The 19211-nt window shown below is 55.4% G+C and overlaps 1 protein-coding gene across 1 annotated transcript in view; it reads right to left on the reverse strand.

The window, feature by feature from the left end:
• TAFA5 (TAFA chemokine like family member 5) overlaps positions 1 to 19211 on the reverse strand; it is a 160442-nt gene that overhangs the window by 90235 nt on the left and 50996 nt on the right. The gene's annotated exons all lie outside the window — the stretch shown is intronic.

The raw sequence follows: 19211 nt of genomic DNA on the forward strand, positions 1-19211 counted from the left end.
GGGAGGGGAGCGGGCGCGGGGGGGCGCCGGGGAGGGGGCGGGCGGGGGCGGGGAGGTCAGCAGAAAGTCTCGGGCCGCGGCGGCCGCGGCTCCGGCCACTCGGCCACCATCGCGGGCAGCGGGGCGCCGGGGACCGGGGCGTTGGGGGGCGGCCGCCGCGGCCCCATGAATCAGCCCCGCCGCCGCCCCCGGAGCCGCACCGCCAGCAGGGCCCGGACGGCCGGCTCCGGATTGCGCAACGGCCCGGCAGCGCGGGGGGGTCCGGCGTGGCCCCTTCTCCCCCTGTCGCCCCCCGCCCGCGGCTCGGCGCCGCCTGTCTCCTCCTCCTCTTTCTTCCCTTCCTTCTCCTCCTCCGCCGCCGCCGCCCGCGCTCGCTCCAGCCCGGGGCTCAGGGGGCCGCTGCGCTGCCGCCGCTGCCGCCGCCACGGCGGGCCAGGCTCGGGGCCGGGGCTGTGCGCCGGGCGCGGGGCTGCCGCACCATCGTCGCCGCCGGGGCCCGCGCGGCCCGGCCGAGCCCGCCGAGATCGAACTTGCGCGGCCCGGGGAGGGCGGGCCGGTCCCCCCCGGACGGTGGCGGCCTCCGCGCTCCCCGCAGCCCGCGCCTCCGCCGCCGCGGCTGGAACGAGGTCCGGGCCCCGCGCGTCAGCGGGCTGCTCGCGCTGGGCTGGCGCTGCCGGTGCCGGTATCGGTACCGGGGGCGGCCGCGCCTACAGGTGGGGCCGTCAACGCTGCGCGCCCGGTCGCCTGCGGGACGACGATGCTCCGGCCTGGCTGCGCGCGCCCGCCCGTTCGGCTCGGCGACGGCCCCTTCTGGGAGGCAGCGGGAGGGGAGCGCGGCGCCGCTCGCCCAGCCCAGGTGGCCAGGCCCGCGCAGCCTCGGACTCCGGCCCGCGCTCGCCGCCGTCTGCGCTCCTCTCGCCCCGCGAGCCGCCGATGCGCACTGGGCCGCGGAGGGGACCCCGGGGACCCCCGCCGCCCTGCAGCGCCCCCGCCTGGCGTGCCAGCGGGTCAGGTGGGGCCGGTCCAGCCGAAAACTACGGGTCGGGCTCCACCTAGGCGCGCAGGGCCCTAACTGCAGAGCTGCCGCGGCCGGAGCCTGGAGGGGAGGACATGGGGCCTCACTCGCACTCCAGGGCCCTGGGAGAGCGGGGAACGCCCTGCCCAAGCACCATCAGGACGCGGAGCTGATCGGCGGCTGGGAGGGCTCTGAGCAGGCTGCACTTTGGAGGTGGGCCTTTCGCTTCTGAAGACACATCTGCCTGGAAACAGGCACACGTACACACACACGTGTGCATGCACCCACACCCCAGGCCCCACCGTACCCTCTTCCAGCCAGCTGCCCTATACCCCAAAACAGGGAGCGTAGCAAATGCCCGACTTCTGCTCCAGAGGAAACCAGCACGAGGTGCCTCCCTTCCCGCCTTTGGGAAGGAGGAGCGCTTATCTCAGGCCAGGTTTCCTCTGCACCCCAGAGTGGGGGGCACTGGTGTCATGTTGGTGGGGGGTTGCCCTAGAGACCAGCACCAGGACCAGTGTGATAGGCCTCAAGACATTTTTGCCCAAATTAAATTTAAAATTCAATCTCAAATGCCCAACAAAAAGCTGTGCACAGGAATCAAGGTTACACTTCTTCCTGAACCTCTGCTCTGGCCTGTGTGGGACAGGGGACAGTGAAGGCACCTATAGAGCACAGGGCTGGCATACAGAGTGCCTCCTCCCTGCACAAAAGCTCATGTGCCAGGGAGGGAGAGGCCAGGCCCTGAAGTGCTCTTAGAGGTCAGACAGATCAAGTCCATCAGTGCCCACTTGGGGAAACTGAGGCCTGTAGAAGCAAGACAGCCAGGAGCACTTCGCCCAGCAAGGGAAGGGAAGAGCCACGATTAGCCACCAACTAATGGCTCAACACTGTCTACCTGAGCCAGCCTGCTATGCCTAGCATCTGTCACAGGGCAAGTGATACGCAATTCTCACCACTGACTGCCACCAGCCCCCACCCCGGAAACACACACACACACACACACACACACACACACACACACACACACACACACACACACACATGGGACAAGCATGCCTGGTTCATGTCTTCTCTCCTGGAGGAGGGGCCCCAGCCTCACACCAGTCAAGCCATTAGCAACTCCAGACCTGCCCTGGGAGAGACTGAACATTCTCCCCTAGTGCAGCCCTCCAGCTCCATGTCCCTCAAGTACCCACCTGCCCCCTTCTGCTCACCCTCTAGACCGGCGGTTCTCAACCTGTGGGTCGTGACCCCTTTGGACCTTATTAAAGGTTCGCGGCGTTAGTAAGGTTGAGAACCACTCCTCTAGATATTCTCCAGTAAAGGTCTCCATGCAACAGCCAGGCCTGCCTCACATGCAAAGCCTGACCTCCACCAAGGTCATGGCCCTCTTTACTACCTGGCGCACAGCTCAGAGGCCTCAACAGTCTCAAGGATGCTTATCATGCATGCTCACCCCTGGCCCCCAGAGGTACCTCTGCTGGGGAGAAACCCTACTTCTGATATTTGCCGTGCCCCCAGTCAGGCACATATTATTTGAAATTTTGAAAATAGAAAAGGATTCTAAATTCACCAGGGGAGAATTTTAAGAGCTCTTTAGAAGGTCCTTCTGTAAAGAGAATTAATGAGGAGAAAGGAAAACAGAAGAAATTATAAACAGAGGCATGACCCACTAATTTATTTTTAACAGGTGGAGCAGGAAAACCTCTACCTCTGGGGGGACCAAGAGCACCACCCCCCCGCATGCGGCCTCAGTTGCAATCTTCAAAGAAATCACAGGTAAAGAGGGAGCAAACCCCATGTCTGACACCCAAAGAGGCAGTCACCAGCGCAGATCAGTTGAAAATGAAATTCAAGGTGGCAGCCCAAGCATCTCAGCTGGATAAAACATACAGACCTCGGATGAGGACACCCTTGGTCTCACCAAAATGACAGGAAAGACTCTTAAAATATGATAAGACTGTAATGGGTGAGGGGAGCCAGGTGGTGCTGGAGCAAAGCAAAGGAGACCACGGCTGAGGCCACTAAAGGATGACGATGTCCTGGCCATCCTCCAGAGGCTGCACCTGAGGTGCCTGGATGCACAGCTGAGTCCCCCAAAGCCAGGGCGTCCCCCACCCTTCACAAACGACTGCTGTCAGGCAAGTTCAGCCCAGGCCAGACAGGCAGAGAGCTGTCCACAGAGAGGGGTTCTGCCTTCTGCCTGGGGACAGCCCCACAGCGCCGAGTCTGAGGCCCTGGAGGAGGAAGGCGTGCTTCCCACTCAGCAGGTCTCTGACAGAAACTCAACACCCCTCACTTAAGCATGTGGGCAGTAAACACAATAGTTGAGCTGTAACTAGGTATCTGTTACCCCCTGAAATCACAGGTATTTCATTTTCACAGGTATGAAACATCCCAACACATGTTTATGTTCGCCATTACTTCAAATTATGGTCATCCCACTACTAGACTTTTTATGTAATATTTTCATAAAGAAGCAAACATTACCATATCAAAATATGGGGTTTTTTTGGACATTTAGTGACTATATTTTAATATAATTGGTATTCTTAGTAAACACAGATTTTTATTTTAGTCTGAGATGGGCCCCATGGTAATGCCAGATTTCCACAGAGGCCTATGGCACAAAAAAGGCCAGGACCTCCCTGCCCCAGTGAGAAAGTCAGAGCTTAGGAGAGAATCAGGGTGGAATGGACTTGAGCTTGGCCATTCGCTACAAACAGGACACACACTACCAAGGCAGCACAGTCTCCAGGAGTGAAATGCCAGTGTCCAGCAACTGTGGGGACCCTTGCCCAGTGGCCCCATGCCTGCTGCCAGTGAGGCCCATTTGCCCACATGCCCTGCCCACTCCTGGTCCAGTGGAAACACTGTCCGGCTGCCTGGGGCAGCGGGCACCCACACTGACCAGTCATTACACACACCTCAACCTTTATTCCTCCTGGGAATCACTAGGTATTTGCAGAAAGCCAGTGACAGGCAAGAGGAGGAAGGCTCAGATGTATATATTTAGTCTGCATCAGACCCTTAGAGGACAGAAATAATTCGAGGAAAAATAAAACAACCATCATCATAAGTCTTCAAAATGGCATCATTCTAAAAAACAATGAAAGAAAACCAGGCTCCAGTGAAGAAAGGAGAGAAGACAGTAAGAAAAGACTCTGGGAGATGAGTGTGACTGGCCAACGTTAAGATACAGGGTTGCACTGAACAGAAACGTGGGCCTGAGTCAAGGCTGGGAAGATAAGTGAAGAAGTTTCCCCCGGTGCAGAGAAAGAGAGATGGAAGTAGAAAAAATTGACACATGCAGGGCGTATCCTGGGTGTCCGATTTTCATTTGTTACAAACTCTAAAGGAGAAAAAAGGAAACAAGAGGAGAAAATAGTCATATCTGAACACACATATTCAGACTGTAGAGACTTACCTACTCTGAGTTCATGTAGATCTAGTGAGATCTATTCCTTGGGCGGTGCCCATAGCTCAGTGGGTAGAGTGCCTACCGTGTACACCGAGGCTGGCAGGTTGGAATCCAGTGCGGACCTGCTAAACAATAACAATTGCAACAAAAAAATAGCCGGGCACTGTGGAAGATGCCTGTAGTCCCAGCTACTTGGGAGGCTGAGGCAAGAGAATCGCTTGAGCCCAAGAGTTGGAGGTTGCTGTGAGCTGTGACGCCACGGCACTCTACCCAGGGTGACAGCTTGAGACTCTGTCTCAAAAAAAGAAAAAAAATCTATTCCTAGATGCAAGCAACACATGAGACTATTAAAACCTTGCAGAATTAAAAAAAAAATAAAAAGAATTGTTCTGTGGAGTCAGCAATGAACTGTCACTGACTTAACTTTTAGTTTCCAGAAGACAGGGCAGCTGTGTCTTCAGGTTCTGAGGGGAAATGATGGGCCCCAGAATTTCATACCCAGCTAAATCGCCAACAATGCGTACCAATGAAGGGCACTCAAAATTTCAGTTTAATAGTCACATCCCTTATACAAAAAGCTGACCTAGGTGACCCTCCAGCAGAGAAAGGACTCAGGAACATGGGGAGATTTGATAAAAAGAAATTTAGCATATTTGACTAGAAGTGAAATGAGCTACAAACGATATGTGAAAAGAAGCATTAGGCCCTAATACTTAGAGGGGTCTCCCTCGACTGGTAAAAATCTCTGCGATAAAATGTTATATCTCCTAAACCTCCTTCTGGATAGTTCTACGCTCAGATCTTTCTGTGGCTAACAACATTTATGAAATAATATTATAAATATCATTTGTGTTCAAGTTTTAAAAGCAACATGTAGACAGATCTTTAAAAAATTATAGTAGAAAGCTAAATATAAATTCTTAAATTTTGATTACTAAACATTAACTATATGTTATATAATGAATATATGTTCATGTATATAAACGAGTGATGAAAGGAAGGTGGTCAAGTTTCAAAGCAGAGATCAGGCCCCCTCCATTCCTTACTGTTCAGAGTGGGAAATATAATAACAAGGGCATGACCAGAGCTGATGAGAATAAGTCTGAGTGAAAACAGATGAAAGTGATGAGTGCCAGAAGGAATAAAAAGAAAGCCATTAACCATTTTGTCCTCGAGGAAAAGGTCAGGGTGTCAGGCAGAGGAAGGCAGAATTTGCTATTCATTTTGAACCTTCACCTGTTGTTTGGGTTTTTACCATGACGCGTAACATGAGGTTGCCAATATTGTAAACTAATATAGGTAGCTGTGTGGCGTCCACGTAACGTAGGGCCTTGCACTCTGCAGAAGATGATGAAGTGGTATTTATGTACTAGGTTGGCAAAAATAAACATCGCCACAGCCATGTTTTAAATTGGTGAGAACGTACCCACACCCTCTAACATCCAAAGGCCAAGAGGGGAGAGGGATGACGTGATGTCACCCTTGCCTGACGGGGGTGTCCATCCAGCGTGGAGGATCACCTGTACCGTGTCGGGGAGGGAGGGGATTGCCAGGGAGGTGTGGGCAGCAGCGAGGCCAGCATTCACAGGGAGGCTGACCTGCCGGTGAGTGTGTGGGGCAGGAGGACGGCAGCCTTCTGAGGCCTCTGGGGCAAACGGCTGCATGTGGAAGGGACTGGGCCCAGCACATTAGGGGGAGTCCATGGAAGCCACTCAGGGCCCAGAGACATTGCTGCCTCTTCCCAAGTGCAGAAGAGAAGAAGACAGCAAGTCAGCAGTGCCTGGGGAGCAGGACCAGACGTGAGCCCCAGCCCCCAGAGCCGCCAGCTTCACGCTACCGCAGCGAGGCTTGGTGGAGAGCCTCCCCAAGGTGTAGGGGCTAACGTGCACTCCCACAGCACCATCATGGGACCTGCCCCCAACCCAGGGCAATGCAGTAGCACTTCTGTAAGGTGACACCAGGGACTGGAACACACTGGTCAACATATGGAGGAGGTCAGCATAAGGAACTGGACCCACTGGACCATACAGGTGTAGTGCACGTCCAGTCTGTGAAGATTTGGTTAACTTAAGGAGAGGGGCAGTGCAGGGAGGTGGGCAGTGCAGGGACGGGGGCTGTGCAGGGAAGGGAGCAGGTCAGGGAGGCGGGCAGTACATGGAGGGGGGCGGGCAGCCATGGAGGTTCTGCTGCAATTGATGCAACCCCTGCAGGGCCTTCCCAGGTAATGCACACAGTTGCCACAGAAGAGCACACCTGGGTCAGGAGAGCCAGGACTGTCTGGTGAGGAGGGACTAGGGCACAATGTCCTGATACTCCAGCAAGATCTGCAGAAGTGCCTGGGTGTGGGAGGAGGAGAGATGTGGGGGCTGGAAAGTTGGAGCCACCACTTCCCAAGATGGGAAGGGAGGGAGACACGGACGGTGGGCCCAGGGGCTGGGGCAATGCACTGGCTTCAGAGGGGATAAGGCAGAGCGTCTCCCGGTACCTAAAGGAGGTCACGGGTAGGCAGGTGGTGAGTCTGGAGTGGAGGGCCAGGATGGGGAGGGCAAGACCAATGCTGGAGCATCCACAGGGAGTGGCAGTGTGGGGGGGGGAGAGAAGGGCTGAGCGCTGAGGCAGGGACCACCAAGGTGGAACATGGTACAGGTGAGGGTGGCATCCCTCCCTCCCAGGGGCTCCCTGGAGATGATGCTCTGTCCCTGAAGGTTCCACGGCCCAGTTTCCAGTGTCCACGGGGCTCAGGGGTGCAGGGAGGACCCCTGATGAGCAGATGAGAAGATCTCCTGTTGTGCTGGCCTGTGGAGGGCGGGGCTGGCACCTCCTTCTGGGCCTAGTCCCCGGCTTTGTCAGCAGACCCTGAGCTGGGTGCCCAGCAAGACCGGTCCTTCTCTGAGGAGGCTTCGTGAGGGGTGCCAGGGACCTCCTCCTGCCCACAGGTGAGCATCGCAACCACACAGCTGGTTGGAGCCTTCCCTACAGACTCCCATGCCTCCAGGTCCAGCTGCAACTTGGCGAGAGCCCCAAGGCCACCACGGCAGGGACAATCAGGTGGACATTCCACCTTAGCTAAACACCCTGGGCGAGTGAAGCCACATTCCAAGCAAAAGGCTCCATTCTGCACGTCACAACCCAGCCCTGCTTTGCTGGGTCCGTGAGTGTGCCCCACCCTCTGATGGAAACTCCTGGTTTGCCGCAGGACCTGGTGGCGTCCAGTGTAAAAAACCAAACCGATGGGTGACAGCAAGACCCACGATCCAACTTTTTTTCACAAACACAACCTATGGGCTGCAGCTGGCCCAAATGATTTTTTAAAGATTGCTTTAAATTATTCTTCATCTCGACAACTGAGTTTCTCGATGCTCCCCTCAGCATGCCCCCCCAGCCGTGTCAGGCTCCCCCACTACCCCAGGTATCATTCCACATGTCAGGGCTGGGCCTCCCACTTTCCAGAAGCTTCTATGATCACACCTTCCCCACACTCCTGAGGCAGAAGTCTGAGCCCTGCACACGGCCATATGTCTACTCTCCCTCTATCAACCCTTCCTCCAAGTAAATGCTACGGCCCTGAGTAGCCTGCACACCCCAGGCTACTGACCCTGTTGCAGAGAATAGAAAACTGAGGCCCTGAGAGCAGAGGCTTCTCCACAAAGGCCAGGTCCAGCAAGGGCTCGAGCAGGGCCAGGCCCCCACATCCGGTCTGCTCACCCTCCAGCCCTGCCCCTCCTTCTAGGCTGGCTCAGGCGTTCAGGAAAGACGCTGCTGCCTTGGCCCTGTCCGTGAGAACAGGAGGGTGCCTCCCCTCATCTGGCTCTGAGCCCTCACCTGTGAGGATGATTGAAGGAGGTCTGGAGAAGGACCGAGGGCTGGGGCAGGTGTCAGAGCAGCAGCCAGTGGCAGCATGGGGCAAACACAAGAGCCAGGGCTTCCAGGTGGCCCTGGCCGTCTGCGTGACTTGACCGCTGGCCAGTTGTCAATCTCTCTGAGCTTGGATTCCTCATTTACACTCACTGTGAGGATGACAGCAGGTGCATGCAGAGAGTATTGCGGAGCTGGCCCCAACCAACATTTACTTCCCTCTTTTCCTGTCTACGTGCAAGGAAGGATCTGGTCTGGCCCCAGGGAGATCTCTGAGGCACAATGCTGGGGGAACCCCAAAGAGATGTCCTGCCAGTCCTTGTCTGGAATCATCCACAGAGGAGAATTTGTAACTCTGAGCTGCCATCAGTCCTTTATTCCCCAGAGTGGGTGAGTTCCAGACCCCTTTCTAGAGCAGAAGGGAAGAAATGAGCAGAGCAGGTGGGACGGCAGGCAGAGGGGAGGAGGGTGGGAGAGAGGAGGTGGGGAGAGGCCCCCAGTATGCAGAGGGAAGTATGGAGGTGCAGAGTGGGGAGCCGCGCTCTACTGCTCATCACCCCTGGGCAGCGGTGTCCACCATGCAGCAGGCCCCATGGGCTCTGCCACACAGGTGAAGACAGACTTCCCTCTCCCCTGGAGTTAGAAGCCCCAGAAAATAGAGGCCATGACTTCAGCAAAACCCACCTGCTCACCACCCCCTGGCTGGAACTGGACCTCCTCCTGGACCCCTGGCTTTCCACAGTGGAGCTGGACCCCCATCCCCTGGTCTCCTCTCCTTGCTCCGGATGCACCAGTCACTCAAGTCCAGACAAAGCTCTGCCAGTGCCCAGGACCGTCTATGGACTAAACCTCGGCCAGGGAGCTGCTCCACCCTCATGCTGCGAGACCCCACACCCCAGGGCCATGCTGCAGCATCACCCCTGTGCCTGGGCTCCCAGGAGCAGGGCCCGTGTCAGTGCAGCTTCACCCATCAGACCATGCCCACAGGCTGGGATGAGTGTGACCCACTGCTGAGGGCTGAATGAACAGCAGGCAGGAGAAAGGGGGCTGGAAGCAGGCAATTAGGAGTAGGAACCATGTCCCCTTCTCCCCTCAGGCCACCGGCCAGCTCTGCCAGCCCTGCTGGCCACTCCCAGCAGCAGCAGCTCTTATCTCCCCAGCTGCAAGCTCCTGACCACTGTTACCTCGATCTCCTTTTTGAAATTCTTATCTTTTCTCTGCACACATTAGCTCATGCTTTAGCTGAGCTTAATAGATCCCATTCACTCAAAGTGGAGATTGTCTTTTTAAAGCATTTCCTAATACAGCTGGGAGGGGACCACTTGGCCCATGGAGGACACCTGGTGCCCTGGTCTTTAGAAACAGAGTTGCACGCACCAGGGGGATACTCCCCCACATTAATGCTCAGGCTGTCCCTTAGGGGAACAAACACTTTTGTTGTTGTAGTTGCTTAAAAAAAATTGTTTCCTGCTCAAATATTTTCAAGGAAATGAAATCAAATTGAAGATGCTCCAACCCCAAATGTGGACATTATATTCTTCAGAATATACCCAAAGCGACACTTTGGGACAAAGGCCCTGTCCACAAAGACATCTTTGTAACAGCAAAGCCCTGGAAAGAAGACAGAAAATGGAACATGGTAAACCCCTGGCACAGGGGAGGGTGAACCAGGCCCCCAATGGTGAACCCCCTGATGGTGAATCCCTGGCAGAGGAGAGAGTGAACCAGACCCCCTGATGGTGAACCCCTGGCAGAGGGGAGGGTGAATCAGGCCCCCTGATGGTGAACCCCTGGCAGAGGGGAGAGTGAACTAGACCCCCTGATGGTGAACCCCCTGATGGTGAACCCCTGGCAGAGGGGAGGGTGAACCAGACCCCCTGAGGTTCCAAGCACAACTCTGGGACAACAGTGGTGAATAAAACAAAAGCTGCCTAACTACAGGCCTGCAGGATCCCAGACATCGCACAAAGGTCCTGAGAACTTCCCAGGCACAGCAGAGCCGGACCCAGCAGGGGCCACAAGCTCTACATGCCTGATCCCATTTATTCTCACAACACCCTGTGAGGCAAAGGCCTCACTTAATGCTGAGGAAACTGAGGCTCAGGGAACTCAGCAGCTGCCTGAATCAATACAAGGAGAGGCTGAGCTTGAGCTTATGCCTAGAGGTACCTGGGAAGCCCTGAAGAGAAGAGCATCTTATTGGGCCTTCTTCACCTTTCCACTTACCCACTCATCTATCTGTCCATCCACCATCCATCCATCCACTCACAGATACATCTATCTATCATCTGTCCATCACTTACCCATCATCCACGCATCCATCCATCCACTCACCCATACATACATCCATACACTTATCCATACATCCAACTACCCATCACCACTCATCAACCCATATATACACTCATCCCTCATCTAGCTATCTGTCACCCATCATCCATCCATCCCTCCATCATCCATTATCCATTCACTTATCTGTCCATCATTAGTCTAACATCTCTCCATTCATCTATCCATCATCTACTCATCCACCATCCATCCATCCACCATCTATCCATCTATCATCTACTCATCCATTATCCATCCATCCCATCCTTCATCTATCCATCCATCATCCATCTATCCATCATCTACTCATCCACCATCCATCCATCATCTATCCATCCACCATCCATCCATCCACCATCTATCCATCCATCATCTACTCATCCACCATCCATCCATCATCCATCCATCATTTACTCATCCACCATCCATCCATCCACCATCCATTTATCATCCATCCATCCATCCATCCACTCAACCAAATATCTGTCCATGTATCCATCATGTATCCATCCACCCAGCATTCACACATCCACCCCACCATAATCCATCCATTATCCATCATCTCTTCACTTATCTCTTCATCATTTATCTGTCCAACCATTTATCCACTCAGCCATCCAACAATCTGTCCATTCATCCATCCATCCATCCATCCATCCATCCATCCATCCATCCATCCATCCATCCTCCATCCATCCATTCATCCATCTACCACCTATCCATCCATCCTTCTCTGGCTCTGGTCTGGGCAAGGAGCCTTTAGGAGACAATAAAACCCTGACTCACCATCCTGAGCGCCCGCTCCAGGGCATTTCCAGCCCCACACAGTAAGGTCCATGGCTGGGGCCAACATGCGGTTCCTGCGAGTTGAGCACAGGTTTGGGGTGAGAGCAAGGCACTGGAAATCCTTTCAGTGGCATCAGAGCGAGACAGAGCTCTAAAGTAGATGGACTTTCAGAAGCTAAGATCTGAGAAGAGCAAAGCAGCCTTCAACTGAGAAAGAAAATACTGGATTCTTCCCAAAGTATATACAAGCCAATCAGAATGAGCTGAGTGGAGTTGGAAAGAGTTACACATTGGCGGTGGCTGTATGTTGAATATTCCTTAAATGTTGCTGGGAATGAACGAGGAGGTGCTCACAAAAAAGCCATGAGGACAGGTGTATCACTCCACAGCTGGCTGCTGTGCTGACAGGAGTTCACGCTCTATGGAGACTGAGTGCCTAAATCTGGGCACATCTGTGTTCCCAGTCCTCTCTCCAGTGAGCAGAGCCACCTTCCGGAGCCTTATAGATGGCACCAAGTGCACACCCACTGCACCTTCTCAGGGTCCAAATGTGGGGCTCTTGGCCATGACAATGGCATCTTTGCACATTCCCTGAACCATTTCCAAACCTGAGTCTACATGCCTTGAAGTGGGCTGGGAGTCAGCTCCCACCTGCTCCTGACTGTGGCCCCTGTGCCCTAGGGCTCCCCCATAGCGTCCCATCCCACCCCAGCCTCTGCTAGTACGCCACGTGGGAGAGGGGAGCAGCTTGGCCCTTGATTTCAATTCTTCTAACCCCCTGTTGCTGTGGACACAGCTGGAAATTCCCTGAGCTGCGGTTTCCTTGGCTTACCTTCTTTGCAGGGCCACTGTGTACAGCATGAAGCACCCACCTGGGGCTGCCGCTCTGGCTGCTGGGGTGGTTATAACGGACTGACCTGAGCTGAAAGCCCCACTGAAGCCCAGGGACATGCCTGGACATGACATTAACACCCCTCCTCTGTGACTTCTGAAGGCCAGATCTAATATCCCAGGCCTAGAAGCTTTCTCCAACACCAGGGTTCACTCCGCACGTGGAGGAGACTGATGTCCCGTGTGGTCAAAGGCTCCCCACGGAGCAGCCCTCAACCAACACCTATGAGCAGGCAGCAGCCCCACCCCTCACCCTGGGAAGACAAGCCAAGGCTAGTGGCCTGATCCTTGCCCAAAGTGCCCCACTGGCTGAGAAGATGACCTTGCTGATGGACAGTGAGCAGACCACACAAGACAACAGATCTCTGACCTCTGCCATCAGCAAATGGCCAGGACACAGCAGTGACCTCCAGCTTCCCTCACTTCCATCCCTTTGGCCAACTCGGGATTGACCAGGGAAAACCACTCTGCTCCCTGACCAAGAGGCAGAGCTCCACTGCTGGGGGGTGGCCTGCTCCCCAGCCTGGCCAGGCCCCTCAAGACAGCTCTGAGCCACCCTGTCCACACTGAGTTTCCCTCTGCCCACAGCTCCAGCTATGGCCTCTGCTTTTTCCCAACCGGGTGTCGTCCCTTCTTTCCCGGCCGCCCAATGATGTGTTGGTGACCAGCCACATCCATGGACTGCCCTCCCTCCCCCTTCCACTTCCTCACACCCTAAAGACATCACATGCTCACTTTGTCTTGAGGTCTGCTCCTGGGGCCCTGCATAAGGCACCCCTTGCTATATGACATCCGGTTTGTAGAAAGGACGGTGGGGAGGGCACTTCTGTGCAGCCCGGCTGGCTACAGGACATGCTGAGTCCCGGCAAGTATGCTTGACGAGGCCTCAAGGGGCTGGGCCAGGCAGGTCTCGGGGAGCCAGCCTTCATGTACAGTGGGTGGGGTCAACACTGCCACAGAGCACCTTCTCCCACCCCAGGCCTGGACCAGGATCTTGACCCTTGACTTCTTGGACCTCAACATAAGCTGGTGCCCTCCCAGGAGCCAAAGTCCCCAACTCCCCACTGGTTAGTGAGAATAACAACCAAAGGCCCTGTGGTCACTGCTGCGGAGAGGCTGGTGGCCTCTCCAGCAGCCTGTTGGGGTGCACCAGATCCAGCCCCCTGGGACTTTCCAGGGCAGCCAGAACCCCTTCCCTGAGGGAGTGCAGACTTCTCTGGGTGCCAGCTCCTCTTCCCAAACAGACACACAGGAGCACTAGCTATCCTGGCTCCAAGACCCCTGCACAGCTTGTCCCCGGACGAGGCCAGTGCTCAGCCTTCAACCTACCTGGGGAAGCCAGATCATTCAAAGCCTAGGGACTGCCCCTTTGTCATTCTAGCATAAATGCCCACGGCTGTCCAAGGAAATGTCCATAAAGAGCCCCTGGGGCAACATGGGCCACTTGTCTGCAGGACGCATGGGGGCTGCACAAAGGTCAGGCAGAGAACCCAGGGAGAGGCAGCGGACAGCTTGCTAAATGTCAGAGAAATGGCTGAAGGTCAAGGCCATAGTGTGGCTGCAGGGGGCACACAGGAGGCTCCATCCAGCCTGGCTAAGTGGGGGGCTGCTGGAGGGTGGGGGCCGACATCTCCTCTCACCTCCCGGCACTGTCATCTGCACAGGGGGGCAGCCTGCACCTCCCTCCAGAGGAAGGAGAGCAGAGAATAAGTGGGGGCCCCATGTGGCCTAGCGGTTTCCTAACTTTACAGATGACTTACCTTTCTGTGGGCAGCAGAACTGTCCGCAAAAAGTGGCTTCAGGACCCTGGCCCAGACCTGCCCTCGCTGCTGGCCAGAGACCAGGGGAGACCAGCTGTCCCATCTGTTGTCAAAGACACCTTATAAAGGGTCATGGACAGTCTCTGAAAGCAGCATCCAGAGTCCCAAGGAGCCTGGAGGCCACAACTTGGCCCTGGTGGCTCATGGGACCCAGTTGGCCCTGCCCTTAACAGGTCAGCAGCGCTGGAGCAGCTCATGAGAGGTCCACATGGTGCTCAGCAACCTCCCTGCTCCCTGTTTTCTAGACAGGATCTGGGAATAAGGCTGTTTAGAGGGTGGGTGGCAGCAGTAGTGGGACGGCCATGCCAGGGGGCCGTTCAGTGTGGGCTCTGTGCCACCCTGGGAGGCAGGCGCTGTCCTTAATCCCTAAGGAATGGGGACAAGGGCACAGGCCACACAGGGGCCTGAGGCAGGGCAGGGTGCTCAGACCACGCGGCAGTGGACATGCGTGTGTTGTCTGTTCCAGAACATGCCTGCATGGGACCGGCCCCAAGCAGCCACACTGGGCCTAGGGAATGTCCACTTCTAAATAAGGTCATAGCCCAGGCCTGTTAGTCAACCTCCATTCAGAACATTTAAATGGTTTATCAATTTTTAAAACTTGGGGGAGCCTTGTGAGAGCAGCTTATTACACCTGCTGGCACCTGGGGCTACCCTGCACAGTGACCCCTGAGCACGCAGGATAGCACCGCCCCAGCCAGACCACACATTTCCCAGTGTCTCTGCACTGACAAACCTGGACTCTGACATTTGGGAACGAGAGGCCACACCTTTGTAAAACTAACACCCCCAAGAGAGGATTACAGGTTTGAAGACAATCATAGCATTTAATAATTTTTAAATTATATTTCAGACACCTGGGAAATTTTGAAATAATAACAATTTGGAGGTCTAATCTGTTAAAACAATAGCTTTTAATATTCATTTGTTACTGGCAATAAATGGCCATAATAATTTGATGATTAAGCTGCTGTGACCTTCATTGAACCTTAACAATTCTCATTTGCATTCTCATTAAAATGACAGTTTGAGTCTCATTCTTTGAAATCCATAATACTCTCCTTTCCAGAATTCCCAAAGCCTCCCTAAAGAGTAATTAACTCATGTGATTAAAAATGTAATATGTTGGGAACATTTCTTACTTTATTAAGGTACCAGGTTAAAAGTTTTAATATGCACTATATTAATCATAAATCATTTCGATTAAAAAAAACTTACAGAAAGAGAAGTAAATGGGAAAGCTTCACTGTCGATGTTGGATTATGATAATTTCTTTTCTAGCCTAATTTTTATTAATGGAAAAAAATGATGGACTAAACTAGCCTGTCAAACTTCTGCACCTTCAAAGCCAACAGCCCAGCTTAGCGAGCATTTCCCCAGAGATGCTGCCTTGTTAGGCCCCTTCAGACTGTCCCCAGGACCCTTCTGCCCGGCCCAAGGTGGGAGGTGGGCTCTTTGGAGCAGTTGCCAAGATCAGGGATCTGGGAGTGAGAGCACAAAGGAAGCCCATCGTGCCTCCTCTTCCACTCAGAAGGAATTTCCGTGTCTTCTCCAAGCTGCATAGTCTCTGGACAGTGGGCTGAACAAACACAAGTGTCCACACTAGGCAGGGATGGAAACTGGGCAGGTTAAAGGTGTCCACCCTGTGAGCAGCACACATCACCTGGGGGCCGAGTTTTCAGCCAGACTTGGGGACCCGGACGTGACCTCCCCAGCAAGGAGAGGCCCAGGCTGCACAGGGCCAGGTTGGGTGGGGCTGTGCCCAAAGTCAGGCAGCCAGGGCAGGGGCATGGCCCACCCGGACAACTGGCCTGCACCTCGGCAGATGTGATCAGGAACCTTCCAAAATACAGTTCCCTACAACATACCCTGAAAGGGGAGCAGGCCCCAGGGCAGGCACAACCTGGTTAGGACAGCTCTTCCCGGGACACTCCTCCCTCCTTTACGACCCTGAGTCTGAATGTCCTGGTCACCTGGCCTGACTCAGCCCCTGTGACCCAGACCTCTTCTGTCCAGTGCCAGGTCAGGAAGCCTGAGCATTCATCCGTCCATCCCTCCCTCCATCCTACTCCCTAGCGCCATCTCGGGAGGGTCCATCCTTGATCAGAGTTCTGAGGAGGAAGCCAGGAGCATGGCTAAGCCCCCCACGTATGCACCTCTAATGAGGTGTCAGGGCATGGGAACTGCCAGGGGACCAGAGTTGAGCAGCTGCCCAGTGAGTCAGGAGTTCTAGGAAGGCTTCCCTGAGGAGGCGGCATCTGAGGGAAGCTGGCACTACACACACTGTGAAGGAACCAGGAAAGAACAGTTCAGATGAAGGAACAGCAGGGCCTGCGCCAGTGGAGAGAAGGGACTGGTGAAATGCTGGGAACTTGGCAAGGTGAAAAGTGAGGGAATGAATGAATGAAGAGTAAGCAGGCCTACCGGTGCCTGTGACCAGCCCTGGGCCTCTGTCTCAGGATGTTCCCCAGGCCACGGGGGCTGGGCCATCCACTAGCAGGACACCAGGGGCCCAGTGCCCAGGGCAACCAGGCAGCCCCACGTGGGCGCTCTGAGCCACTGCTGTTTTTCCTGGGAGCTGGCCGAGACCCTCCAAGGATGACAAACATTTGTTTAAGGTTTTTCTAGTTGTCAGTGTGATAAACGGACCCTTGACAAAATCAATGAATCAAGTGAGCCGAGTTGATCTGCAGGGGCCTCCGAGGGATGCCCCACTCTGCCTGTAGCTTGGAGACCCCAGAGGGGCTGGAGGTGATCCGTCTGGTCAGGCAGAGCCGGGCTGTGAGCCACCAGCTTGAGAAGGCACAGGGTCCTATCCAGACAGGGGAGCTGCCTACCTCGTGGGGCCTATGGGATCTGGAGAAAGAACACCCAAGTTCATGGGGGCTACCCACAGAAGCCAGGCACTGCCCTTCTGATTCAGCCACCAGCTAAATCATCAGACAGTTTTATTTCCCAAACAAGCGGCCACTCAGGTTTGCTGAGGGCTTAAAGCTGCCTTATCCTTTTCTTCCTCAAGAAAGAACTTCTGTGCCACCTCTGGGTCACCCCCAGACCCCCCAGAGAGAGGCCCTCCAGTGCCCCTGTGGGAGGAGCACCCTGGTGTTCCCCAGTAACCCACACAGAAGGGTGGGGCCAGAGTTTGCCTCTAGCTGGTGGAGAGATGGTCAGGACAGAACCACCAGCCTCTGTGGGCACCGGAGTCCGCTTGGCCTGCCGCTCAGCCTGTGTTCTCAGTCTCTTCCCCACAACAATCCCGACTCCCCCACAGGCTGCTGGGCTCCCCATTTGATCTCACAACTCCACCTCCAACAGCTTCTACTTCTGTGTCCCAGTGGGGGCCCAGGAAGCAGGCGGGGACTCGGCCAGTCAAGGAGCCTTTAGGAAGGGAAGGGAGGACAGCAGGTGTCCCAAGGGCTCCTGGCAACTGGCATAGGCTTGCCTGCTCCTGCGATACTACAGGCCCTGGGACAGATGCCAGGACACCACCCACCCCACGGCACACGCAATGATCACACACACACCCGCAAAGACAATACTTGGTGACTTACCCCAATGGGTCTATATTTAGAGCTGAACTTTAAGCCAAATATCAAGGAGTTTGGGAGCAGAATTCCTGATGGGCTCATCCCTGAGTGTGTGCTTGGAAACCAGTGAGCCCACAGCCCTAGGTTGTACCCCACTCTGCAAGCCTTTCACCCGCCGTCTCCTGTCCTGTGAGAGAGGACGAGAGGCCTCTGTGTTCCAGGCGCTGATGCCAACCTGGGGTGAGCATCAAGGCCACGCCAGGACACATAGCCCTTGGGCCATATCCTTCCAAGCCCTGGCTCACAGGCAGCAAGCTCCCTGCCTGCTGGAGGTGCCAGGGCCCAAGGTGGAGGCAGGCTGAGCAGTCTACAGTGTGGCCATGTTGTCACACTCTGACCGGACTCACCTCCTGCTCACCACGACACCACAGGCAGGGACCTCACTGCTGTCCTTGGTGGGTGCTGTGGGCTCTGAGTGATGTCACCTTGGACGGTCCTCAAAGCAGCCCTAGGCAGGGAGGGGGCACACCACCAGCCCATCTTACAAGGGAGTGGGACATGGGTCAGCCAACAGCCCACTGTCCATGGCAGGAACAGGAGCTAGATCTGAGGGAGAACCAGCAGGGCCTTTTCCACCCCGCCCCTATAATGTAGAAATAAGTAACCCTCGTGACCCCACACATACGTTCTGCCTGAATCCTGGAGCTGCCTGCTCCTCTCCCAGGAGCCCAGACACCAGTGTCAGAGGTGGAGGTCCTGGCGAGGACCTGCCTTGCCCAGACCCCACACCCTGCCAGCTTGTGGTCCCAGCCTTCTGGTTCCCCAGCTCAGTGGCCCTGGCAGACATCATTACTCCAGCCAGACTCCCTCCACCCCCAGTGCAGGCGAGGCCTCAGAGCTCTTCCCCAGTGAGCCCGTTGGGCATTCACCACCGACTGGTGGTGTGGGGGACATCTGCCATTATGGGGAGCCCTCCCTCTTGTCAGCACCTGGTTTCACCTGACCCCATTTACCCCCACGCTCCTGCCTTGTCCTGGCCAGGTACGCCATCTTCTTAGCTCTTGAGCCTAGTGCTTAACTCTCTCCTGCTCAGGCCACACATGGACACAGGCAGGGCCACACCAGGTGGGCAGAGGGGGGCACCAGCTGGACAGTGCCCAGACTCTGACACCAGCTCTGTCACACGCTGGTCCTCCTGCCTGCTCCACTATCTATAAGCTCTTGGAGTCAGTGTCTTTTGGAGAAGGAGGGCTATGACAGCACTTCACAGGTGGCAAGGGGTAGACATGTGAGTGGTCTGGACAGTGTCACCGAGTGCCAAGGACCAGACCTGAGCTGGTGAGGGGCACAGGGCACTCACAGGGGGCCTGGCCTGTGAATCCACGCCCGAGCTCAGGCCTCCTGATGGGCGGGTCAACGCTTGTCCTGAGAACGTGCAGGGGGTGGTGCTTGACCACTGCTCAAGTTGCAGTTTGGTGCTGGTGGAGGACAGACCCCACCTGGTGCAGCCCCTCCCCCAGGAGCACCCCTTGCTCATCTCCAGAGCGTGAGCGGGACCAGTTGTG

This window comes from Nycticebus coucang, chromosome 3 (assembly GCF_027406575.1).
Source record: "Nycticebus coucang isolate mNycCou1 chromosome 3, mNycCou1.pri, whole genome shotgun sequence".
NCBI classification, from domain to species: Eukaryota; Metazoa; Chordata; class Mammalia; order Primates; family Lorisidae; genus Nycticebus; species Nycticebus coucang.